The following is a 27,866-nucleotide window of genomic DNA, read 5'->3' on the forward strand; positions in this document are numbered from 1 at the left end:
ATGCTCAAGAGGCCCATCTATGCACTGCAATAATTCATACATAACAAGTTCCCGTACATAATATACATAAAATCAGGGCTTTAGTATCATTAATCCGGTCACCAAATCGGACAACGGCCCGGACTGCAGTGTGCTGACAACTTGCCCCTCCATAACCGAACCAGTGACGCCTATCAGCATAGGATTACGCGGCGGTCGGTCGGTACCGTTGGACCTTTCGACGCCTCTTCGGACTGAATTTTAATATCATTAAAACTTTAAAAGAAGCACAGAAAGTCCCAAAGTTCTCTTCGCTTTCTCTAATGTGGTGGTCGTAGAGTTACCACTGCTCCAGCAGAACATTAGGCGACGCTGAACTTCCCTTCGCCGTTTTCAATTTGCCATTGTGATGACGGCCGCTAAAGCTGATGGTTCGTAAAGCATCCCACCTCATCCCAAAGGAAGGCAACAGCAAGTCTTTGAAAATTTCGTCGTAGTTATTATGCCTGAAGTTACTTTGCTCGTTAAGTAGTTTCTCTCGGTCTCTCACTTGGTGGGCCTAAAATTCTAGTTCCTCCAACACATTCAAATAAAAACTTCTTCTCGGCTCTGTGTAGCACTTTCAGTTGCTCTCTTATTGCGCTAACCTCATGCTTTCTATCTTTCACATGGGTTCGAAATCCTGTTCAAAAACCACCAGTAAGCATGGTAGTTGCCAGACATAGCGACGAATAAGCGGAGAGACGCCCAGAAGTTTATATACGCCACCGTATTAGCATGCCTGCTTACGTCTGAGTGCACGGCCACGAAGACAGCATCGCCTCTAACGAGCCAGCAGTGCGATACTTGTGTTAGACAGAACTCTACACGTATGTTTATCGTCAGTTGTACTCTGTAGGAAGAGACTAGTATCTTGCTCTGAATTGATACGTTAACGCCGGCCGCTGTGACCGAGCGGTTCCTAGGCGCTACAGTCTGGAACCGCGCGACCGCTACTGTCGCAGGTTCGAATCCTGCCACGGGCATGGATGTGTGTGATGTCCTTAGGTTAGTTAGGTTTAAGTAGTTCTAAGTTCTAGGGGACTGATGACCTCAGATGTTAAGTCTCATAGCGCTCAGATCCATTTGAACCATTTTGAACCTCAGATGTTAAGTCCCATAGTGCTTAGAGCCATTTGAACCATTCTCGAACAGGTCTCGGGAGGTCCAACTGTAACGATTGACCTCCGTGTCAGCCTCAGCCGATAGGTGTAATTGGATACCTGATTAATGATATTAATGCCCTGACTTTTTTTATGTTATACTTAGGGACATTTTTATGCATGAATTATTTCAGTCCATAGTCAATGAGCGCTGCAGGTTCTACAATTGCCAAACGTAAGCAAGAGATTATTTTTTGCAATGTTTTAAAGCTCTTTTAAAGTTTTTAGTAATAATAATAATAATAATAATAATAATTCCCGTGGAGGCCCGGGAAAAGAATAGGCCTCCGGTATGTTCTGCCAGTCGTAAAAGACGACGAAAAGACCAAACCACTAATAGGGCTAACCCCCCTTTTAGTGTGATTACTTGGTTCAGGACAGAACTAAAGAAGCCTCGGACAAGCGCCGTCATGGTCGGGGACGACGCTTGAACCCTATGCCCGCCCACAATGGTAACGACACTGCTAGCCAACTGGAAAATGATTCAAATCCAACTAGAGGTGTTTTGCAGGATATGCTTCCTGCAACCACCCTAGAAGGAAAACAAAGACAGAGGATGAGATGGTCAGATGAAGTTAATCGACACCTCACGTTCTGTTATTACCAAGCAACAAACCTAGGAACCAACACAACTGGATACAGATCACAAGTATACACAACATTTATTACCAGATACCCAGAATTAAAATTTTTAACAGAACAACGACTAGCTGATCAGATCCGTGTAATTATCAAAAATAACAGGATACCCCAGTCAGAATTAGAAAACATCAAACAACAAGTACAACAAATACTGGAACAAAATAATGTGCAATCAGAAGAATGGACTCAAACATCCGAGAGCAAACAAACAAAGAGCAACACGCATCAATTAAACAGTCAGAGGAAAACGAAATCTTAAGACAGCCACCAGAACAAGCACAAATAGAACACGAAGTGACACACATGTTAGATATAGAAGAAAAATATCAGCTGACATATATAGAATACAAAGACACAAATACAGACATTAGACCATTCTTGCATAGACCGCCAAATAACCCACAAGTCGAAACAACAATAAAAACTATCAACACAATCATACACAACAAAATAAATGAAAACACAACTATGGAAGAGTCACAACTACTGGTTTATATAGGAGCACTCACTACACTAAATATACACACTAGGCAGAGATCAGAACCAACCAACACACAGAAGAAACCCACAAAACCAGCATGGCAACACAGGCTACAGATCAGAATAGAAAAACTGGAAAAGACATCGGACAGCTAACACAGTTTATAAGAAATGAAATGTCAGAAAAAAAACGAAAAAGGTTAGGTAAAATCTCACAACAAGAAGTGATAGAGCAATTAGATGAAAAGAAGTAGAAATTACAAGCATTGGCCAAACGACTTAGAAGATACAAAAAAAGTGAAAATAGAAGGAAACAAAACCAAACATTCAGCACAAACCAAAAGAAATTTTACCAGACAATAGATAACACACACATTAAAATAGACAATCCACCAAACATAACAGACATGGAACACTTCTGGAGCAACATATGGTAAAACCCGGTACAACATAACAGGCATGCACGGTGGATACAAGCAGAAACAGATACATACAAGATGATACCACAAATGCCTGAAGTGATCATTTTGCAACATGAAGTCACCCAAGCAATTAATTCTACTCACAATTGGAAAGTCCCTGGAAAAGATAAAATAGCAAATTTCTGCTAAAGAAATTCACCTCAACACATTCACACCTAACTAAATTATTTAACAGTTACATTGCAGACCCATACACATTCCCTGATACACTTACACACGGAATAACTTATCTGAAACCTAAAGATCAAGCAGACACAGCAAACCCAGCTAAATATCGCCCCATAACATGCCTACCAACAATATACAAAATATTAACTTCAATCATTACACAGAAATTAATGACACATACAACACAGAACAAAATTATAAATGAAGAACAAAAAGGCTGTTGCAAAGGAGCACGAGGATGTAAAGAGCAACTGATAATAGATGCAGAGGTGACATATCAAGCTAAAACTAAACAAAGGTCGCTACACTATGCATACATTGATTACCAAAAAGCTTTTGATAGTGTACCCCACTCATGGTTACTACAAATATTGGAAATATACAAAGTAGATCCTAAATTGATACAGTTCCTAAACATAGTAATGAAAAATTGGAAAACCACACTTAATATCCAAACAAATTCAAATAATGTCACATCACAGCCAATACAGATTAAGCGTGGAATATACCAAGGAGACTCATTAAGTCCTTTCTGGTTCTGCCTTGCTCTGAACCCACTATCCAACAAGCTAAATAATACAAATTATGGATAAAATATTATTGGAACATACCCACACAAAATCAAACATCTGCTATACATGGATGATCTAAAACTACTGGCAGCAACAAATCAACAACTCAACCAATTACTAAAGATAACAGAAGTATTCAGCAATGATATAAATATGGCTTTTGGAACAGACAAATGTAAGAAAAATAGCATAGTCAAGGGAAAACACACTAAACAAGAAGATTACATATTGGATAACCACAGCCACTGCATAGAAGCGAAGAAGAACTAAAAGAAAAATGTAGACAAAGACTAACAAAAATACTGAAAATAGAATTGACAGCAAGAAACAAGACAAAAGCTACAAATACTTATGCTATACCAATATTGACCTACTCATTTGGAGCAGTGAAATAGAGTAACACAGACCTAGAAGCACTAAATACACTTACACGATCACAATGCCAAAAATATAGAATACATCACATACATTCAGCAACTGAAAGATTCACATTAAGCAGAAAGGAAGGAGGAAGGGGATTTATCGACATAAAAAACCTACATTATGGACAGGTAGACAATTTAAGAAAATTCCTTATAGAACGAGCAGAAACTAGCAAAATACACAAAGCAATCACTCATATAAATACATCGGCTACACCACTGCAATTTCATAACCACTTCTACAACCCTTTAGATCACATAACATCAACAGATACGAAGAAAGTAAATTGGAAAAAGAAAACACTACATGGCAAGCACCCGTATCATCTAACACAGCCACACATCAATCAAGACGCATCCAACACATGGCTAAGAAAAGGCATTATATACAGTGAGACGGAAGGATTCATGATTGCAATACAGGATCAAACAATAAACACCAGATATTACAGCAAGCATATTATTAAAGATCCCAATACCACAACAGATAAATGCAGACTTTGCAAACAACAAATAGAAACAGTAGATCACATCACAAGCGGATATACAATACTAGCAAATACAGAATACCCCAGAAGACATGACAATGTAGCAAAAATAATACATCAGCAGCTTGCCTTACAACATAAACTTATAAAACATGTTCCCACATACAAGTATGCACCACAAAATGTACTGGAGAACGATGAATACAAATTATACTGGAACAGAACCATTATAACAGATAAAACAACACCACGTAACAAACCTGACATCATGCTCACCAATAAAAAGAAGAAATTAACACAACTAATCGAAATATCCATACCCAATACAACAAATATACAAAAGAAAACAGGAGAAAAAATTGAAAAATACATCCAACTGGCTGAGGAAGTCAAGGACATGTGGCATCAGGATAAAGTTGACATTATACCAATTATACTATCAACTACAGGAGTCATACCACACAATATCCACCAGTACATCAATGCAATACAGCTACATCCAAACTTATATATACAACTACAGAAATTTGTAACTATTGACACTTGTTCAATTACCCGAAAGTTCCTAAATGCAATGTAACATATACCGTACAGTTAAAAGGAAGTCACGCTTGATCAAGGTCCGCGTCACCATCCATTTTTAACCAGACATAACGTCTGAGACAAGAAAGAAATAATAATAATAATGTCCTCATCGTTGTTTCGTTTGTTACATTAAGTAACATTCTTTATGGATTAATCAGCCCATAGAGTGCACTTCAGAGCGCTACGAACTTATATAAAAATACTTAGAAAATTTTTGGATAATTGTTTCATAAAGTCCTTTTAAAAGATTTTAATGCTATTGTATTTCACATCAGCGTTTCATGCCATATTTAGGAGCATTTCTTATGAATTACGCGAGTCCACTCTATTTACAGAGGGCGCTCTTCAGCGCTGCATTTGTTGCATCAATCAGGTTTCATAAAAATTTATTTATAAAGCCGCAGCAAGCTGGTGTACGTCTAGTTATGACAGTGAACTTACAGTTCCATATTCGACAGGTTAGTCTGTAACTGTAAAAAATTGTTTATTGCACAAATTTGTATTTCAACTAATTTCTTCGGAATCTTTAAAATTTACGAAAATGATTCAAATGGCTCTGAGCAGTATGGGACTTAACATCTGAGGTCATCAGTCCTCTAGAACTTAGGACTACTTAAACCTAACTAACCTAAAGACATCACACACATCCATGCCCGAGGCAGGATTCGAACCTGCGACCGTAGCGGTCGCGCGGTTCCAGACTAAAACGCCTAGAACCGCTCGGCCACCCGGGCCGGCTAAAATTTGCAAACTTAAATTATAAACCATTTGTAATTTGAACCAATTGGGATTATAAAAAATACAGATCTGAAGATGACCAGCTGGCCCGAAACCGGTCGTACTGAAATACAGAAAAGCAATCCGGAGCTTGAAATTGGACACTTTTTCATAAGTAACGATCGCAATAATTCAGCGAAGACGAATAGGTCTAGTTTTGACAAAATCCGCAGGATCTACTGTGAAGCTGATAGACAGAATTTCGCTTTAGAATTATTTCACCGCTTCACGCATGGATCTCCTTAAGCTAATTGTGGCTTCGTTCAGTTATGTTTGTGAGTTTACGGCTACGTTTAAACTTGCAGTGAAGGTCGCTTTGCTTTCGCATCAGTGCCACGAAAACGGCTGTTGTACTGCTTTGCATAGATGGACCGACATGCTCTTATGCATTAATTTTTAGGCTCATCAATGAATTTAACAACTACATCTATCTGAAGCGTGCGTCTCGCTTTCTCTGAGCTAGTACACGATATTTTTCGCCGTAGTGCACAAACAAATCTTTAGTTAAGCCCCACGTAGTTGATATATTTTGACATGATCTGTTCCAAATCAAGTACACAGTTCGAGGTCGATGAACATTTGCACACAAATACGCGACGACAAATAGCTCGGGATCAGTCCTGCTAGCCTTCATTTCTTTCACGAGGATCGAACAAAAATTCAAGGAGGAATAGCGGCAGGCGCCAAACACTTTCCTAGAGGCTCGGCGCCACAGTGTTTTTCTATGCATCGTCAAACGCCTCACTGCGACACACAGCACTAAGCCGTTAAAAGCGTGCAGCTTAATCTGGGAACAGCGCTTGTTCTCGAGCGTTAAAAACCAAACCAAAAACATCTGCGAGAATCAGATCAGGAGCATAACCATGCACCATTTCCAAAAGGTCAGAGGTGAATTGAGATTACTACGACGCTACAAGGCTGTTGATGCGGTGTTCACTGCAGTGTAACGGCTAAATGAGGGGCTGCTTACTGGTTTCTGCGTTACTAGCAAGCGCTAACAGCCCTCGTTAAGAGGATTCGTTACACTAATATGCATTGTTCGCTTGAGCTGTCGCGGGCTGACAGATTATGCCAGGTGTCACAAACACAGCCTCAAGTCCGGTCTCAGTTGGTTTCTAGAATTGCTCATTGGCCCGGAAGAGAATGGCTACACTCTGACAGGTACCTGGCAGAGTTTGATTTACACTTTAGGGCTAATCTGGCTTATGAAAAAATTAATCACTAACTGCTTTTGGTTATACGTCTCTGCAACTTGTGAAAAAAAAATCGAATTTTTAGGTTGTAGTGACCACCCGTCATGGGCCCCAATGAACGCGGTAGACTGTGGAAAAGAAATACTGAATACATATTTGATTTACAACAACAGCGGATGCAGCGTTTATACTGCGAACTCTGTGTCGGTCCAGTTCACAATTTGGCGGCCTAGCAAATCGATGGCCGTAAATCCAAACATTGGAGATATTTTAGAAAAAGTAACTTTCAGTACGCTGTTATCGTTTCTCCCACGAAAAACTGATTCCAGTGTTTAATAGTGTCACGTAACTCTGTAAAAGCATGCGAGAAGATAAATTAAACCGAAAATGAGCTGTCCATAATAGAAAAATTATGTTCTAAACACTTCCATTTTTTGTATCTGATAACTCTAGCCTTCATTTTTTGTAAACAATAAGTTATCAGTAGCCATCCAAGCACTGTATCACTGTTTAATTGCCCTTCTGATAATAATTACCAAGGCATCCCAAGCGCGCACACTGAAGGGAACTTCGAGTAATATCGCAGATACACCAGCGATGTGTGCTTCCATTAAAGCAAACGTCATTCACGTTTATAAATTTAACCCCCTTTACGTTTAATTGTGAGACGTGTTAGATGCATGACACCGCATATGTTGGACAAGTTCTTTATTTATGTCTCGAATTGCGGAGGGGGACAGGGTGGCGGATGTGGCGCTGCAAACCAGAATATCAAACATATTGTAGAGGAGTGGTCTGTAACATCATGTTCTGGTGATTTGTGGGCTTCCTCGTGACAAATGAGACATCTGTCAATTATATTTTAAAATTGGATATTCATTGTGGTGATATCTTACATTCGTAATCTGTGTTTTACTGAATAGTGCGGCAATGACCATACAACAAATAAACAAAAAGATGTCGTTAATTTAAGTTAGTTGTTAGTCAATCTGACACGTCGGCCAACGAGTTCAGCACGAGTGCGAAGGTTACAGGTGTAGCGCGATAGAATATGAGGGTAGAGTTTCCTACAGATGAATTTTTCTGCAATTTCAGTTTATCCACTAGCGTAAGGGATTTAGATTCTTATTTGCTATCAGGATGTTCTCTGCGTGCAAGATTCGTGATAATTTATATCTGCTTGCATGAGCGAAAACTGAACGCAGACACTGTCCTTCGCAGTCGGTTAGCAGAAGAGACTGAAAGAGGTGGCCCCCGCTAAAGGCAAGTGGAAATAATGAGCAGGGTGCTCGTATAGCTTAACGGAAATAGTACTAATATAAACGAAAACCAGGTCCCATCACACTTTTCTCTTGTCACGAATATTACATCTTTGAACGTTCGTGAAAGAGTTTGCCAGTGAAGACGACGCTGTTCCGTCCCGCTTGTATTCAGCTACTGGCAGATCGACTTCATTACGTTTAAATCTTAAACTGTGTTTACTAAAACGAAACTTTTTTTCCCAGGTACTTCCACCCTGGGACCGCTATCACAGAGGCGAGAATGCAGAATATGCAGAAAGAAGATGCCTGTGTTTCTTTGATTACGTGTTGTGGTTCCTTGATGTCTTATGAGATAATACAATGGAGAAGATCATTTCAGACACACACAATATTTTTAGGCTCTAAGTAATATATCTGCGCCATACGTTATGTTATCTCACGAAGCTCACTTTGGCCGGTGTATATCGAGCGAGGGGACTCTTACACTTAACATCAAAGTACACCTACTCGCTAACAGGATATGAACTTGCGAAAATGAACTTGTTAGAAACAACGAACACCAGACACGGGAGTTGAGGGAATGCTTAGCAATAGTTTACAGGATGTGTAGAAACTTAAGCGTGTTCAAATGGTTCAAATGGCTCTGAGCACTATGGGACTTAACTGCTGAGGTCATCAGTCCCCTAGAACTTAGAGCTACTTAAACCTAACTAACTTAAGGACATCACACACATCCATGCCCGAGGCAGGATTCGAACCTGCGACCATAGTGGTCGCGCGGTTCCAGACTGTAGCGCCTAGAACCGCTCGGCCACTCCGGCCGGCCATGCGTGTTTTAAGACAGATGAACTCTATCTTGCTTTAAAATAGGGTTAATTTATTGTTTATCAGTTCATCAAAAGAGGCAGCGGATTTTCCTTCAGCTGTCGCCTTGGTGTCACCAAATCTAAAACGAATGTGTGACAAGTGACCCAGATGTAGGCCTAGTTAGCGACTGTTGCGCTAGCTTTGCAACTCCAAACCTATTGCATTAAGGCTGAAGAGAACCTCAGCAGAGAAGATAATGCGTGGTTACTCCTGCATCCTGATGACAAGTAAAATAATGCCAAAGCGTTGTAATAAGACACAAACGCCGCACCTACTGCCCAGAGAAATTGAAATGACGACGCATGTATTGTGTTCTGAAATGAAAACACAGAGAGAGAGAGCAAGATAGACGGTGTACTTTCTTAATATGTTGTGGTGCCAAAATACTGTGCTGCTCTAAGCACAACATACACCGGCCGGGGTGGCCGAGCCGTTCTAGGCGCTACAGTCTGGAACCGCGCGACCGCTACGGTCGCAGGTTCGAATCCTGCCTCGGGCATGGATGTGTGTGCTGTCCTTAGGTTAGTTAGGTTTAAGTAGTTCTAAGTTCTAGGGGACTGATGACCTTAGAAGTTAAGTCCCATAGTGCTCAGAGCCATTTGAGCCACAACATACACGAAACCACTCCATGACACACAACTCTATTAGCGGTGACTGGACGGTTCATATGAATGACTAACTGTGTGGTGTCACCGCCAGACACCACACTTGCTAGGTGGTAGCTTAAATCGGCCGCGGTCCATTTAGTACATGTCGGACCCGCGTGTCGCCACTGTGTAATCGCAGACCTAGCGCCACCACCAAGGCAGGTCTCGTGATACGAGAGAGCACTCGCCCCAGTTGTACGAGAACCTAGCTACCGACCAGATGTACGAAGCCTTTCTCTCTCATTAGCCGTAGACAGAATAGCCTTCAGCTAAGTTAATGGCTACGAACTAGCAAGGCGCCATTAGCCATACAGTGATTGTACTTAAAGTCTCCTGTGTATCGTCAAGATCGATGTACCACAATGATATTAAAGATAAGTATTAATCCTGCTCCGTACTTTTCTTCCTAACATTAATTACGTATCCTGTTCCAGTACTTCACGCCCGTCTGCGTTAGTCTAGCTTGCCTTTTCAGCCATCTCAACTTCACGGTGTCGGCCCAGATACCGACACAACAAACTGTTCGTGGATTCCGTCCTCCAACAATAATATGTACATTGTAACATTTTTCTGTTGTTGAACATCTTTCAAACAGATCTCTTCCTCACCCCACACAACCCTGGCGTTAGAGCTTCTCTACTGGCTGTATTGGTCACTAGGTGTTGCCAAATACTTATCCCTATACACTGAGGTGATGAAAATCATTGGACAACTTCCAGTATCGTGTCGGATCTCATTTTGCCCCCCGTAGTTCAGCAACTCGACATGGCATGGCATGGCATGGCATGGACTCAACAAGTCGTTCAACGTCACCTGCAGAAATATTGAACCAAGCTGCCTCCACAGCCGTCCATAAATGCGTAAGTGTTGCCAGTGCAGGATGTTGTGCACAAACTGACCTCTCGATTACGTCCCATAAATGTTCGATGGCATCCGTGTTGAACGATCTTGGTGACGAAATCATGCTCTCGAAATGACCAGAATGTTCTTCAGACCAATGACGATCAACTGTCGCCTGGCGACATGGGCACTGTCATCCATAAAAATTTCATATTTCTTTGGGCTGAAAACGGTCTCCAAGTGGCTGAAAGTAGCCAGGACCCCGTCCAATCCATGCAAAAACAGCCCTCACAGCTACGGAGCTACCACCAGCTTGCACAGTACCGTGTTCACAACTTGGATCCATGTCTTCGTGTGGTCTGCCCTACCATCAGCTCTTACCAACTGAAACAAGGACTCATCTGAGCAGGCCACGGTTATCCGGTTCTCTTGGGTCCAACAGATATGGTCACGAGCCCAGGAGAGGAGCTGCAGGCTATGTCTTGCTGTTAGTAATTTCACCGCACTGGTCTAATAGATACGTTCATCGTACGTCACATATTGATTTCTGCGGGGTTTCGTGCAGTTCTGCTTGTCTGTTAGCACTGACCACTCTACGCTAACGCCGCTGCTCTCGGTCGTTAAGTGAAACCAGTCGACCACTGCGTTGTCCGTGGTGAGAGGTAATGCATGAAATTTGATATTCTCGGCACAATCGTGACGCTCCCTAAAGATATCCGAAATGATATGTCCCATGCTATAGCGTTGTAATACAGACACAAACGCCGCATCTACAGCCCAGAGCCATTGAAATGACGACACATATATTGTGGTCTGAAATGCAAACACAGACAGACGGTGCACTTTCTTAATATGAGGTGGTGCCAGCTACCGCTCGGCACAATATTGGGCCTAGCTACAACTACCATCCCGCGTTCGTTGTCTGTCAATTACCGTCGTGCGGCCATAATCACGTCGGAAACCTTTCAAATGAATCACCTGAGTGGAAATGAGAGCTCTGACAATGCACTGCCCCTTTGCAAACCGTGTAAGTAATATTACCGCCATCGTTTTCTGTGCATATCGTTATCAATCGTTATCACATGACTTTTGTCACCTGCGCGTGTAACAGGTTGTTTGGCCGAAAATTATTTTTTTCCATCACTCTTAGATTAGGCGGCTCTTATTTCAATGCAATTTGTTAAATTTTTCAGGACGTTGCAGATTCATATATATCATTGAACAGATAATCAATAGATATCTCACAAGCATACAAAAATTTACTTTCTACAGTAACCTCCAATATGTGGAGTTGCAGTGAAATTCTGTATACCATTCAATACATGTCGTCGCAACTTATATTCGGAAACTAACTACGACGCTCGAGAAGAGATCATGTATTTTAATTTGTAGTTAATACCCAACTTAAAATAATGTAGCATTGCCGTTTGGATTGCACATTGTGTGATATGAGCATGTTCGTTATCTTCCTGTGACGTTCTTCGCGTTTACTTCGCAGTCAGGGCTTTCTTTTTGTGTCTAAGTCAAGTTTGAATTACTTTGTCCACAGCAGAATGTAGCTCAATTTCTAAATAATAGTCAAGCACCTGCCAGTATCATGAGTAATTTTCTCGACTTCTTTAATTTAAAAGTGCGTTTGACAAGCTGAAGAATTTTCACCTAATGGTTGCTTGCCACTGATTTTATGAGGCACCTGACGTACAGAACGTGCATGATATCTATCTTTTATAAAACAGACGATTCCAAAGCCTTATCACAAGAACAGTCCATTTTACCTGATTTACTGAACATGATGGGAGGTTTGCAGAAGATGGGTGTCATTTCCTGAACGTTGACCAAAAGCAAATGTGAAAACTAAATTAACAGCAATATACAGGAAGATTTGTTTAAAAAATTAATCATTTCTATGAGCTGTTTTCTTAATTAGATGGGACAGGGGGGCACATCTTCATTTTAGGACCACGTCTTCATTCCAATGGGTAGTAGTCGGTGACCTAGTATCAAATTACGTCTATTTCATCTGCCCGTGCGGTTACAGTCCGTACTCGGAAAGCAACGTGTATTTCGCAAGACCTTCCAGCTGGCATTAGCGCTACAGGTGCACGTAATCTGCGGCCGCGGGCTCGACTCCAGCCCACCACTAGTAATGGAGGATGAAGCTTTGACAATGTCCGTCAGTCGCGCTGATCGAACGTCGGAAAAATTGTCAAACAAACTTGCCTGGAGGAACCTGAGACGGGAGCCAATAGGCAATTTGTGGAATACAGTGAAATTCAGAGTCGCTGCTGACTGTTTTCAGAGTTGAAATAGAAAAATATCTGGCGAAAACGTATGTCACGAATTTCAGTTGCACAACGGATGATCGCATCAGTTTAATACATTATGAAACACGGCAACATGAGGCTACGAACGTACGGCACTGTGAGTGAGTTGTTTCGGTGAGAGCTCCTTAAGCTTACCGGGTTTTGACACATGTCTGCTACGTGGCGCGGACCGCGTTGCGCTTGGGTCACAGGCAGCCTAATGGTACATCAAAGAGAAATGCGCAGCTCAAAGCGCCGCATGCCCTCCATGTACGAATTAGCATGCTGTAGTCTTCGGTCAGGCTCTCAAACGGCTTTTTTTTTTTCTCCATACTCGCAGGAGTCAAGCTGTGCACTACCTTCCCTGTTGCAAATGTGTAACCACTATTTCACAACTATTTTACTTTTGGGAAATCAGCTCTGTCCGGTCTTAAATGTCACCGTGATATGTATCAGCTTTCAGGAGTTGTGTAAATCACTTGGACAGTATACGGCACGAACTGCGTAGAACTGGCGATTTGTACGAGGGCATGCTGAAAAAAATAATGATGCCTCCGAATTCTGTGTGTGAAAGCTCGTAAATCTCTTTAGATATAACAACCGTTACCAATGTTCTACATGTTTATTCTTCAAATCTACAGATTTGCAGCTCTGTGCCGGTAGAGTGCTCCGAATTGTACCGTACGACATAGCTGCTTGTAACGTACTGTCTCTGTGCGTGCAAACAGCGTGCTGTAATCGAATTTCGAATTCGAAGAGTTCTTCCACATGAAACACCCTGTCCTTCAGCATGTCAATGTCAGACCACACCTGAGCGCTGCGTCGTCTGCAACAGTCCGACGCGTTGGATTCACTATCATTGGTCATTCTCCATACAGTCCCGACCTATCCCCACCCAATTTTCGTCTGTTTCCAAAACTTAAAGAACATCTTCGAGGATTTCACTTGGATAGTGTCGAAACGGTACAGTCAGAGGTAAGGTTGTGGCTCCGTCAACAAATTCATACATTCTACAGAGACGATATCAACGAAGTGGTCTCTCGTTGGGAGAAATTTGTTCGTCGCCACGCTATGTTGAGAAATAAATATCTATATATCAAAAATAAAAATGTAAAATGATAGTAACATTTATTTTATTTGAAAAACTCTAAGAGTTTTCAGACAAAAATTCTGAGGCATTACTCTTCAGATCGCCCTCATATAAATTCCTCCGCTTTGACTCTTCCAGGCACACGAGTATCTACAAATACAGTACCCTAGTTTTCCGATGGCACTTAATAGTGACGACTCGACACTAACACCTTAATAAAGAATATATTTGACGTTGTTAGAGCATGGGGAGGCGATCTTAAGCAGATAATGAAATACAAAATTATAAAAATTTTGAAGACCTTCTACAAAACGTTTTAAAATTTTCACACGTTTTCTATATATTGTCTCAATCGCATTTAAAATTAAATTTTTTTTGTAAATTGATGACCCGTGTAGGTAGCTTAACTACCATCTTTAGATCTGAGAACAGGCAAACAAAAAGAAAAAATGCCTAATGTAACAAGTTATGTAAACGTTGATATCGGTTTACATTTAAAATTTTACATTCTATTAACATACCACATGTGGTGTCGTAAGTGCAACTAGCAGCGTACAACACTTTTGCATCGTTCAGAACATCTTATTTAAAATCATTGGCAAAATATCTTATTACAGCCTAAAACGAACATATAGGCAAATATATTGTGTACTGGAAAAAATAAGAATAAGCAATACCTATTTAGAAGAAAAACTAGTTCGTTGAACGTACCACGCTATAACTATGACAACAATTGGAACAAAGACCCAGTACAAGATCGTAAAAATTTTATAAATCGGAACGCCTATGTAATTATTTTCGTTACAGTCAGTAACTGCAAACAGAGGTTTGTCTATGAAAAAGAAGAAGCAACCAACTGTTTGCTTTGAGTTAACAGGGCATAAAAGTAACATGATTATTCAAAATAGTAAAATATTCGTAGTGGAAATGCCATGTAAGCTGTACTTGAAGTCAAAACTAAAACATAAAATATATACACAACGTCATCACATTGGTTAACTTGTCAAATCAGTAAAGATATAATTATGCACGCTGGGTGACACAGGACCCTCACTAACTCATAGTTACAACAATACTGAACGTTGTGTTTACATGAAAATGGCAAGTTAAAAGTTGCTAGAAGTGCGGGTAAATTATAGCCCGTGTTTACTTCGTCTATTTTTTTTACACGAAATTTATATACTTGATTAAGCGCAAATCTTGTGATGTAGTTCTGTATTCTTCATCCTTTGCAGTATGCTTTAAAATAATTTTAATTTAATTAATATGTTTTAAAACAGAAGGAAACGAAAAATCTTTTCTCACACTTATCGCTTACATGCCATAACGCCAACTACGAGCACTTCCTGTAATTGTTAACGTGCCAGTTTCATGTCATTACAACTGTAACTGTGAGTACGTGTGGGTCGTGTGTTACCCAGTGTACATACACCTTTACTGTTTGGACAAGTTACCAAGTGTGACGATGTATTTCATATTCCACTTCTGACTTCAAGTACAGGCCGGCCGCGGTGGTCTAGCGGTTCTAGGCGCTCAGTCCGGAGCCGCGCGACTGCTACGGTCGCATGGATGTGTGTGATGTCCTTAGGTTAGTTAGGTTTAAGTAGTTCTAAGTTCTGGGGGACTGATGACCATCGATTTTAAGTCCCATAGCGCTCAGAGCCATTTGAACTTCAAGTACATCTACATCTTCATGGATACTCCTCAAATCACACCTGGCAGAGGGTTCATCGAAGTACCTCTACAATAATTTTTTATTCTTCGAATCGCGAAAAGCGCGTGGAATAAACGAACACCCTTCCCTTTATTTTTACGATTATCGTTTCTCCCTACGTAGGAGGGCGTGAACAAAATATTTTTGCAGTCGGAGGAGAAAGTTGGTGATTGAAATTTAGTGAGAATATTCCGCCGCAACGAAAAATGCCTTTGCTTTAATGATGTCCACCCCAAATGCGGTATCATATCAATGTCACTCTTTCCCATATTTCGCGAAAATACAAAACGTGCTGCTCTTCTTTGAACTTTCTCAATGTACTCGGTTAATCCTATCTGGTAATCAGTACTCCAAAAAGAGGGCGGACGATTTTAGTGTAGGCCGTCTCATTAGTAAAAAAAAATGGCTCTGAGCACTATGGGACTTAACATCTATGGTCATCAGTCCCCTAGAACTTAGAACTACTTAAACCTAACTAACCTAAGGACATCACACAACACCCAGCCATCACGAGGCAGAGAAAATCCCTGACCCCGCCGGGAATCGAACCCGGGAACCCGGGCGTTGGAAGCGAGAACGCTACCGCACGACCACGAGATGCGGGCGTCTCTTTAGTAGGTCTGTTGCATTTTCTAAGTGTTACGCTAATAAACCGCAGTCTATGGTTTGCCTTCCCCACAACATTTTGTGTATGTTCTTCCAATTTAAGTTGTTTGTAATTGTAATTCGTAGGTATTTAGTTGAATTTACGGCCTTTAGATCTGACTGACTTATCGATGCTGAATAATCATATTACTTTTGCACTCAGGTAACTAAAAGCAAGTATTTTTTACTCAGTTCTTTTTCTTAGGCAAATCTCTGTTTGCAATTACTGGCCGTAACGATAATAACTACACATGCGTTTCAGTGAATACAAAATTTACGACGCTGCACTTGCTCTTTGTTTTATTGCTGTCACAGACAGCATGGTACATTCAGCGAATTGGTCTTTCGTCTAAATAATTATGTCTTATACTTAATTATGTCCAGAATATAATATATTTGCCCTTAGGTTCGTTTTCGGCTATACATGAGAGATTCTACCCGATGATTTTATATTAGAATGTTCTGCGCGATGCAACGGTGATGTACGGTACTACTTGAGTTTATAATACTACATATGTTATTTCCCTGTAGATTTTTAAAAGTAAGTCAACAGTAATTTTTTTCTTAAGTTGTTACTTAAGAAAATTTTTCTTTTGGCTTGTCTGTTCTCAGATCTGAAGATGGTATTTAAGCTACCTACTCTGGTCATCGCTTTGTTTGTAAAATGAATAAAATTAATGTTAAATGCGAGGGAACAATATGCAGAAAATTAGTGAAAATTTTAAAAAGCTTTATAGAAAGATTTAGGTACTAATAATTTTATATCTGATTAAATAATACCTTAGCCAGCGGCCTCGTTTATGTTTACACCGAAACGAAAAACAATTATGACTTCAAGACATCCACAAACTTTGTTGCAAATCATTGCGGAGTGAAGCTAAATCTTGCAAATTACTTCGAAAATCCTTAGTGGTTCCCATAGACGGCCTTATTTACTTTCAAACTGACAGAAAACATAGTTATATCCTACAGCTTATAGGTTGCTCGAAAATATTTGTTCTGGCACTATATACCGACATATCACTCAGAAAATATAGTGGTTCTGTACAGACTTCAGTCTTCATACTCTATACGGAACTCTCCTACAATTTTGGCAGGACCAAAAAGTCTAAACTTTATTTTCACTGCCTTTTATCTTCATATTACTTTACCGCTACTACATTACAGGTAACCTGATTACACTTAAAAATACATACAAAAATATTCTGCTGATTCATATTACATAGATTTTGGTTTCATTTAATTAAATCTGTACAGTACGATAAAGCAGAAACTTCTATTCCAAGCCAAATTGTATTTAAGCATGCTTTTAGTTAAACAGGGTGTGCTTTCTTTACGCAGGCTGTTTTAGCAAATACAAAACTGAAAAATCAATAACACAAATTTTTTTCTACAATTTTTTCACTTATATCACTCCTTTCATACCAGTACGTTTTCAGTACACCTCCCATAAAAAAAAATCATCGTCTCATCTTAAACTAGATTAGCAACACTGCATTTTGTTTGGTACTATACATTTGTAGAGTTTGTGTTATTTGAATCTTCCAGAGCCAGAAAGTTATTAAAATTGACGGGAAGGGGGCTACTGGGAAATTCTTATCGACGATGTTTTCGTATCGTTATTCCTCAGTAAACTCACAGGCTAGTCAAAATGCGATATTCGTAAATTTTATCGATTAACTAGAAAATATCCGGGGTAAGGGAGAACTGCCTTTTTCTTTCTTTTTTTCTTTTCTTTGAAGAATACATATTGGTTTCACTTGGCTAACATCCGGCTGAGCATGTGTTTATATTTGTGAAACAACGTTAATCATCTGCAATTCAGCTTTTTAAAAAATGTACGTGTGTCAGAGCGAATGCTTCACCTTCATGTTTCGCGGATTTTGAGCCTCTCCATCGTAATAGCATGGTGAAGCAGTAAAATGTACGAGAGATTACGTCGACAAATAAAAGCTAGGAATATAATTATGAAAAATATACTACAATACCATTAAACACTATTATGAGAATGACTGCTTCCTTTTTGTATTTGTATTCACCTTTAGTACACATACGTTGTCACAATAAACTGTTATTTATCTATTAATATGGCCCACTCGGGTTTGGTTGCTTCACCAGACCTTCATTAAAAGCTGTGGACCTTACATGATGGAACATTCGCTCTGAAATACTTGTAGGTCCTGTAAAAACAGAAATACAAACTGGCGCAGTTTTGCTAATAAAACATATACTGTAGAAATATAAGAATTACAGTATCTGTAAAACTGAACATCGAGTTATACACGGTTATTAACGCAAATACTTTGAGAAATTCACATTTTAGAATTTAATCAAGTACTCCGATTAACGGGCAGTCAGACGTCGGAAGAGTGAATGAAGGATGAAGAGACTCTGACACTGATAACTTTGCCTTGGATGTGTTGTAGGTCGTAATGAGAAATCTGTCACAAGCAGCTCCCTGTGCTACTACTTCCGTTGCAGGAACAGCGGTGAACGGTCCGATAATCGGAGAAGCCAGAAAGAAAAGGAGCCGGAAGGAAGGACGACAGGGTCGTGTTTCCAGGGCGCCAAACTCTGCAGATGAGGGGGTCGCGTAAAGCCGATAAGAGCCAACGCTAGTCTTTGACATCTGCGTTCCGCATTGCTCCCGCGCCAGGACCAGGAAATTGCCCCCCCCCCCCCCCCCCCCCGTGGCGAGAGCCGTCAAAGCGCGCCTCACTTGCCCGCCTCCTTAGTCGACCGCTTATGAGCGGCCGCTCAGTACGGCACTGTCCCTCTTCCCAGGGCGCCAAGTTGCACCAAGCTGAGAACTAAGGTACAGGGACGAGTACACTCTTAATGAAGCAAACCGAAAAATAAATGTTTTAAGAGTAGTCACACAAATGCGAATGATACGACAAGAGCGTCTTTGTAAGTAATAAATTACTCGATACCACAACAAACGAAATAATTTGCCTTTTTTTGACATTAATTATGTGGTCCGACGATTTTAAAAATTTCCAGTGCCATGTACACTTTTCTAACTATTGAGTAGGCTTACAAGACGAGTCAGTATTTAAAATATGACGAATTATTTGTGTACATTTACAAAGTGCTACAGTCTGCCCAATTGAGCAATTAAGTGATCACCTTCGTGATCGGCAAACAATTTATAGCAAAAATTCCAAAAAAATTTGGTATAAAGTACAAAAAGATATTTCGACAAAATTACGTGCTTTGACGGCGACCGACCACAGTTGTTTTTAATACATAGAGGCCGAAACTACTTTCACCCTAATGAAAAGGATTTTAAAATTTTGAGAACATGTTTATTTCGCTAGTTAGTACGAACAGTAGCTTACACTGGCCTTTTGTTTTCTTTTTTTTTTTTCAAATAACTGCCAGCTTTTTTGAGAAATTTTTCTCTTAGTGGTATGATTTCTGTCTGCCTTAACTGGCGGGCGGAGTATTGTCGGAACCAAAAAAGATAAGAAAAAGTAGAGAAATATGTGGAGGTAGTGTTAGTAGAAGGGAGAAAGAGAGAGAGAGAGCAATGCGGGCAGTCGCCTGCGTACTGACCGGTGCGCAGCGGTGGCGGGCGAGACGCGGGACGTGGGACTGACTCGCGCGCGATTCACGCCGGGCGCGGCCGTCGGACTAACGCTGGCGCGGCGACGCGTGCCGGCTGCGACCACCGAGCGCGCCCGAGCAGCGCCGAGAGCGCACGAAGGCGCCACCACGCGACACCTGCTCACACGACACCGAAACCAATCTGCGCGCCTCGTACGGCACTGGACACGAGCGTTCCAGAAATGCGCTTCTTCCGCACGTGCCATAAGCTGAGGAGGAGGAGGGGAAGAAGTCTAGTGTGCGCTCTGTCTGCGTACCGTGGGAGTCATACCAGAAGTAGAACGGATGCTTCCGGGTGCCGCTAAGAGCGCAGGGCGCAGCCACCTGCATGAAGTGGCTCCTGTCGGTACTACCGTTGTGCACCGCTTTGGATCAAAAGAGATTCTCCCTGTTTTCGGGTGGCTATCTCAGGTGGTAAAGACTGCCTGTCTTGCTCGCCAGGTGAAGGCAGAGAGCTCACCATCTGCGTCATCGTCGACATGGCCGACTGCGGACCTTTGGTGCAGAGTTGAGTGGAGAGTATGCGTCAGAGGCTCAGACAGTTCTGCTACATTGCAGGTTGCAGATTTTTGACCTACGCAGTAGGATGATGGTGTTTCGGTTTCCGTTTAATAGGTAAGGAGCCCACTACACACAGTAGGCGACAACACGGATTGCAGGGGCCGTGTGGAATGGACTGGGAGGCTTTTTAGGTTAGACGGTCTCAGGAAATTATAGAACGAGCATCAGTCTATAACAGTGCAGGGAAAACACAGGACGAGGGTAGACCTACCAACAACCAGTACTGTACTTGTAAATTGTCGTAGCTCTGTTGATAAAGACCAGAGGTCCGAGCGCTAACAGAAAGCATTGAAATTTAAATCGTTATATGTACTGAAATCTAGCTAAAGCTTCGGCCGAATTTCATTACAGCGGACCTAACAGTGTTCAGAAAGGGTAGTAATATAGTGTCCATTGACATTAGAAGTTGTTTTCCTTGTAGTGGAAACGAAATAGATAGTTCCTAAGAGTTACTATAGGTAGAGGTTATGATTAACAATATGAATAAATTAATAATTGATTCCTTTTACCAACACTCTCCGTGCCCCCCCCCCCCCCCTCCCCGACTCAGATGATACAGTTGCTGAACAGTTCAAATAAAAGGTTCAGATAGGTGCCCCACTAATACTATTACACTAGGCGTATTCAGGAAGTAAGATCCGATCGGTCACGCAATGGAAACCACAGTGAAAATCCAAGTACCGGGTGATCAAAAAGTCAGTATAAATTTGAAAACTTAATAAACTATGGAATAATGTAGATAGAGAGGTAAAAATTGACACACATGGTTAGAATGACATGGGGTTTTGTTAGAACCACCCCATATTGCTAGACGCGTGAAAGATCTCTTGCGCATGTCGTTTGGTGATGATCGTGTGCTCAGCCGCCACTTTCGTCATGCTTGGCCTCCCAGGTCCACAGACCTCAGTCCGTGTGATTATTCGCTTTGGGGTTACCTGAAGTCGCAAGCGTATCGTGATGGACCGACATCGCTAGGGATGCTGAAAGACAACATCCGACGCCAATGCCTCACCTTAACTCCGGACATGCTTTACAGTGCTGTTCCCAACATTATTCCTCGACTACAGCTATTGTTGAGGAATGATGGTGGACATATTGAGCATTTCCTGTAAAGAACATCATCTTTGCTTTGTCTTACTTTGTTATGCTAATTATTGCTATTCTGGTCAGATGAAGCGCCACTGTTGGACATTTTTTGAACGTTTGTATTTTTTTGGTTCTAACAAAACCCCATGTCATTCCAAGCATGCGTGTCAATTTGTAGCTCTCTATCTACATTATTCCGTGATTTATTCAGTTTTCAAATTTATACAGACTTTTTGATCACCCAGTATTTTGTTGGGAATAGCTAGCCACACCTTCTCGCAATGTCTCTAGATAGTCGCCGCTCCGTTTGAAACATTTGTCGTATCGTTGTACAAACTTTCCAATAACCTCGTCAAAGAATGCAGCCGCCTGCACTTTTCAGCGATCCTCTGCGCTGATCTGCAGTTCGTTGTCTTTGCCGAAACGTTGACTTCATAGCCGGCAGTTCATGTCAGCAGAGACAGAGCAAAGTCCGGACTGTATGGCGGGCGATCGAACACTTCCCATCGAAAATGCTGTAGGGGCGTCCTCATTGCCCCTGCAGAGTGCGGCCCAGAACTGTCATGAAGAAGGAAACGCATGACAGTTATGTCGTGTGGGCTGCATAAAATAGGAGAAATCTATTGCGGGCACTCATACTTGCCGGAAGACACTGCTTTCTAGGCATCTTTACGTGCTCATTGTGCACTCATAACTGAAAAAACAGACGTGACGCGATCAACAGGCATACTAGACACACAGTCCAACACACCTATGCAAAGATTTATCCGATTTTCACTGTGGTTTCTATTTGGCGATCTATTTCGGAATACGCCTCGTAGTTGGTGGTGACTTTAATCTACCCTCGATATGTTGGCGGAAATACATATTTACAGCGCGTAGCATAAGCATAAAACGTCACCCGAAATCGTACTGAGTGCTTTCTTCGAAAATTATTTTGGAAAATTGGTTCAGGAGCCCATTCGAAGTGTAAATGGCTGCGAAAACATACTCGACTCTTTAGAAATAAATAATCATGAGCAAATAGGCAGCATTAGTGACCAGAAGGTCACTGTAGCAAGACGGAACATCGTAACATCCAAATCCACCAAAAATAAACACATGAAAATTCGCTTGATGCCTTCCTGAGAGACAGTCTCCCCTCTTCCCAGTCTAACAGTACACCACATGTGGTTTAAATTCAAAGTAGTAGGATCGACGGCAGTTGAGAGATATATGCCAAATAAATTAATAATGAACGGTACTGATCTGCCACGGTAAACGAAACAGCTCGGAAAAGTGTTGTAGGAGCAACTAAAAGCATACAAATTTTAAAGAAGGCAAAATCTGTAAGGCTTACAGTGTTTTACTGAAGCTAGACTTCAGTGAGAGATGCTATTAATAGTCTGCGCAGCGAACCTGTCTCTGGGAGAAGATCCAAAGAGATTTTGGTCATTTGTAAAGTACACCAGCCGCGAGAGACAATAAATAGAGGAGCCAAGGAATTAAACACATTAGTTGCCAATGGGCACTCATTTATATCATTGGGGAAACTGGAAATCTGTGCCACACCAGGATTCGAAACCAGGTATCCTGCTAGCTAAACACCTTTCGGACACAGTGGTCATCACAACCGCACGGACTACCCTAATACGCATCCTGTCAGATCCAAATTCTCAACTTATACCACACATTACTGATGTAATGCCCCTGCTCTTTAGCCTCATTACTCGCGGCATCTCGCCGATTCTGTAAGAGTTCCATCTTGGTGTGCATCTGCACTGAGGCGATCACTGTTCATCACCTTAATTACATATATGTCCCAAACTAAAGACATCACATACAGTGTGGATGAACACCAAGCTCGAACTCCTACGGGAATCAGCAAGATGCCGCGAGTAATGAGTCTAATGAGCAGGGGCATTACATCAGTAGTGTGTGGTGTACACTGAGATTTTCGGTCTGATGGGAGGCATCCTGTGATAGTCCATGTGGCTGCGGTGATCACTGTGTCTCGGTGGCATAGTGGTCAGCACAACAGCCTAGTAGACAGGAGATCCGGGTTCGAATCCCAGTTTGGCACAAATTTTCAATCTGCCCCATTGATATAAATCAATGCCCACTGGCAGGTATTGTCTTTGTCTGTGTCTTAACTGATACTGCCTGCAGGATGAATTAGTGTCTGTGCTTTCGGACATGACCAAAAGAACATACATCACATATACAATAGTGCTCAGAAAAAGCTGAACACTTTGAATGGCTACAGATAGGAGGTTCATATTCACAGGACATGTACATTAGTGTGTTCTGCAGAAATGATTAGCTTTTCAATCACATCGGTGCAGCATGTGTCCTGTTGCCTAGTAGGCACAGGGTCCGCCATGGGCCCTGACAACTTGTTCCATCAACGCGTATAAGGCGTGAAAGGCGTCGTGTTGTATAGCCATCCATGCTGCATGCAACTGTGGTGGTTGGCATTGGGACACAGCGCTGCAACCGTCATTTCACCATATCACACACATTTTCGATTGGTGACAGGTCTGGTGATCTGGCGGGCCAGGATAAAAGGCTGACATCCTATGACACCAAGAAGGCACGGTTCGAGCAGCAACATGAGGTCGTGCAGTGTCTTGTTGAAAAATGGTACCTGGGTTGTTGTGCAGAAAGGGTATGGCTACGGGTTGCAGGTTGTCATTTACGTAGGTCACACTTGTCACAGTGCCCTGGACACACGCCAAGTGTGATTTGTGGCTGTACCCAAGAGCACACCACACTGTAAGGCCCTGAGGCGCTGTATGTCTTGTGCAAATGCAGTCACTGATTGCCTCCCCCTGTCTGTGGCGAACCAAAGTGCGGCCATCATTTTCAAGCAAACAGAAAATGGATTCGTCCGAAAACACTTTCTGATGCCATTCCTGTCGCCAGTGATGTCGTTCCATACACCTTTGCCGCCTAGCATGTTTCTGCTCATTTGTCAAAGGTAGGTGGAGAAGTGGACGACAGGCAGGTAACCCGTGCCGTAATAAACGGCGACTAATGTCACCCCTGATACGATGTGCTACTCTGAGCCACTGTTGCACCAGAGCCGAGGACGACGCAGATATGCCATGCAATGCCATTCGCATGAGGTGTCGATCTTCTCGGGGGATTGTCTAGGTGGTGCGACCCGACCTATCTCGTCGTGTTACAGGCCTTCCGTGACCATTCCGCAAACACTCTGCGGTGTCGAAACACTTCGCCCTATACGAGCAGTAGTTTCTCCTCATGGCGTTAGTGGACACTCTTTCAAACTCACTGATTAGACGGTACGGTTCGCGCATGTGTCTGCGAGGCATCCTAAATGTCTGCTCAAGTCACACTGATCCATTTGCTTCGGTTTATAGTTACAACGAGAGCTGCAGTCACATTTTACCGGTAGGTGGTGTTGCGCCGTGATATGGTTTTTTGAGCGTGAACCCGCGAGCCGACATGGTTCAAATGCTAATATTTTCTGCAGAACATACTAATATACATGACCTGTGAATATGAACATCCTCTCTTTAGTCATTCAGGGTGTTCCGTTTTTCCTGTACATGAACGTACACAATAAACACGGTCACTGCGTGATAGCAATGGCAATATTGCCAATGTGAGTGTCACTAAAACTATGTCACTAAATACCTTTTTCAGCAATTTCTTCATCAAAGACGACGAAGTAAATAGTCCAGAATTCGGATCAATAACAGCAGTTAGGCAACACGAGTAACTTAGAAGCAGATATCGGTGGCGTAGCGAAGTAGCTTAAAGTACTTAAAAAGCGCAAGTCTTCAGTCCTGAAGGTATACCAATTACGTTCACTGAAGAGTATGCTGATACAATGGCTCCACACTTAGCAAACATATACAACCGCTCACTTGACGAAAGATCCGTACCTAAAGACCGGAAAGTTGCACAAGTCACACCAATAACAAAAAAAGAAAATAGTACTAATCCCCTGAATTACTGATCCATATCACTAGCGTGACTTTGCTGTAGGATTTGGAACACATACTGTATTGAACGTAATGAATTACGTCGAAGAAAACGATTTGTTGACTAATAGCCAACGCGGATTCAAAAAATATCGTTATTGTGAAACAGAGCTAGCCCTCTATTCACATTAAGTAAAGTGCCGTTCACAGATGATCTTAAATTGGTTCCATATTTCTAGATTTACTGAAGGCTCTTGACACAGTTCATCACAAACGACATCTAAGCATACTGCGTGACTACGAAGACATTAGAGATCGAGCACAGGCAAGAATTTGTGAGAAATAGAGAAGGAAATCGGCTGCATCTTTTTCACAGGAATCGTTCCGACATTTTCGTGTAGCTTTTTATGGTAACCATACACAGCATAAATCCGGATGGACTGCACCAACTTTGTCGGTTTCGTCTGAAGGACTCTGTCGCGAAATAATTCCCAGGATGTGTAGTCCATCCATGGAGGAGAATGCTTACAAAACCATCGTCTGATAGTTAGAAATGCCAAAGGATCCACACAAGAGCAGAGTGTTTCGTCACATTTTCGTTTAGTAATCTCTGAGGGGGCGCAGATATGCTCATGCAATTCCAGAGCAAACGCTAGAAGAGAACCGCTTTGCAACATGGTGGTGTTTACATTTCTGGAACAGCCAACCTACATATTACGCCCTCTCACACTTATCTTGAGAAAAGACCGTGAAGGAAGATTAGACGGATTCGAGCTTACAGAGAGGCTCACTAACTATCATCCTTCCCGTGGACCATTCGTGAATCGAATAGGAAAGGCAGTTTGCGAGCTTCGCTTTGTACACAATACATGAAGCATCCTCTTCCACATACCAGAACATTGCTTGCGGACTACAGATGTAAATGTAATCGGAGATTTGTTCAATTTTATTTGAATACTACGCGGGCTATTCGAATGCTAAGGTCCGATTGGTCGTGAAAAGGAAACCACAGTGAAAAACATAAATAGTCTATTTGCAACAGTTTGCTACACCTTCCAGCTACATCTCTACATAGTCACTGCTCCGACTTAGACATCTGCCGTAACGTTGTACCAACTTTCCAACACTCTCGTCAAAGAAACTGGTCTGCAGTTCGTTGTCTGTGCCAGAACGTCAGAGGCAGGCAAGTCTGGGCTGTGTGGGGGGTAATCAAAACACTTCTCATCGAAAACGCTGTGGGGGCCATCCTCATTGCCCCTGCAGGGTGCGGTCGAGAATTGTCATGATGAAGGACATGCATGACAAGTATGTTATGTGGGGTTGCATGAGATCAGGCGAAACCTCGCAGCGGACACCCATACTTGGCGGAAGGCAGTATTGTTCCAGGAATCTTTACGTGCTCACTGTGTGCTCAGAGTTGGAAAGAAAGACGTGACATGATCGACAGGCACACTACAGGCACTGTCCAACACATCTGTGCAAAGCTCCATCCGATTTTCACTGTCGTTTTCATTTCGCGACCTACAGATCATTACTTTCCGAATAGCCCTTGTATTAGTGAATTATTGTTGAACTGCATCATTTGATATGCTTCATATCTATTTACGAGCTTTAAGCATTGTGTATAAAAAGATATATGTCATAGTAACAAAGAAAGCAATAAATAAAAAACGAGACAGGGCCTGCCGGTCGTTGTGGCCGAGCGGTTCTAGGCGCTTCAGTCTGGAACCACACGACCTTACGGCCGCAGGTTCGAATCCTGCCTCGGGTATGGATGTGTGTGATGTCCTTAGGTTAGTTAGGTTTGAGTAGTTCTAGGGGACTGATGACCTCAGATGTTAAATCAAATAGTGCTCAGAGCCATTTGAACCATTTACCGATGATTTGTTCGAAACTAGTTATTGGTGTTTCGAGTATATACAAAATCAGTTGTTGGTGATGTGATAGCGTAGTGGAAACGCGAAGGAACAACCGCAGCTAAAGCAAGACCAGGCACGATTTGTAGTGATGAATCACGCTATACTCTAGGACAATCCGATGGAAGGGTTTGGGTTTGGTGAATGCTTGGGGAACGTCAGCTGCCATCATGTGTAGTTCCAACAGTAAAGTATGGCGAAAGTGGTGTTACGGTAAGGGGATGTTTTGCTTTGTTAAGTTCTGGACCTCTCATTGTGCTTAAGAAAACGCTAAATGCGGAAGAATATGAACACACATTACAGCACTATATACTACATACAGTAGAACAGCAGTTCGGAGATGACGATTGATTGTACCACATAGTAGTGCATCTGTCATAAAGCATTGTCTATGAGGCAATAGTCTA

At 41.9% G+C, this 27,866-nt stretch overlaps 1 protein-coding gene and 1 non-coding gene across 2 annotated transcripts in view; both read right to left on the minus strand.

Moving 5' to 3' along the window:
- The window catches only part of LOC126471229 (uncharacterized), a 68,723-nt gene extending 48,743 nt beyond the window's left edge, over positions 1-19,980 (minus strand). Inside the window, exon 1 of the mRNA XM_050099352.1 lies at positions 19,917-19,980. The gene's annotated coding sequence lies outside the window, so the exon portion shown is untranslated. The remainder of the gene's footprint in view (positions 1-19,916) is intronic.
- Positions 5,671-5,754, minus strand: Trnas-gga (transfer RNA serine (anticodon GGA)). The gene is given in 2 exon segments: positions 5,671-5,705; positions 5,715-5,754. It is a non-coding gene; the product is annotated as a tRNA-Ser (tRNA).
- Positions 19,981-27,866: the final 7,886 nt, after the last annotated feature.

This window comes from Schistocerca serialis, chromosome 3 (assembly GCF_023864345.2).
Source record: "Schistocerca serialis cubense isolate TAMUIC-IGC-003099 chromosome 3, iqSchSeri2.2, whole genome shotgun sequence".
NCBI lineage: Eukaryota > Metazoa > Arthropoda > Insecta > Orthoptera > Acrididae > Schistocerca > Schistocerca serialis.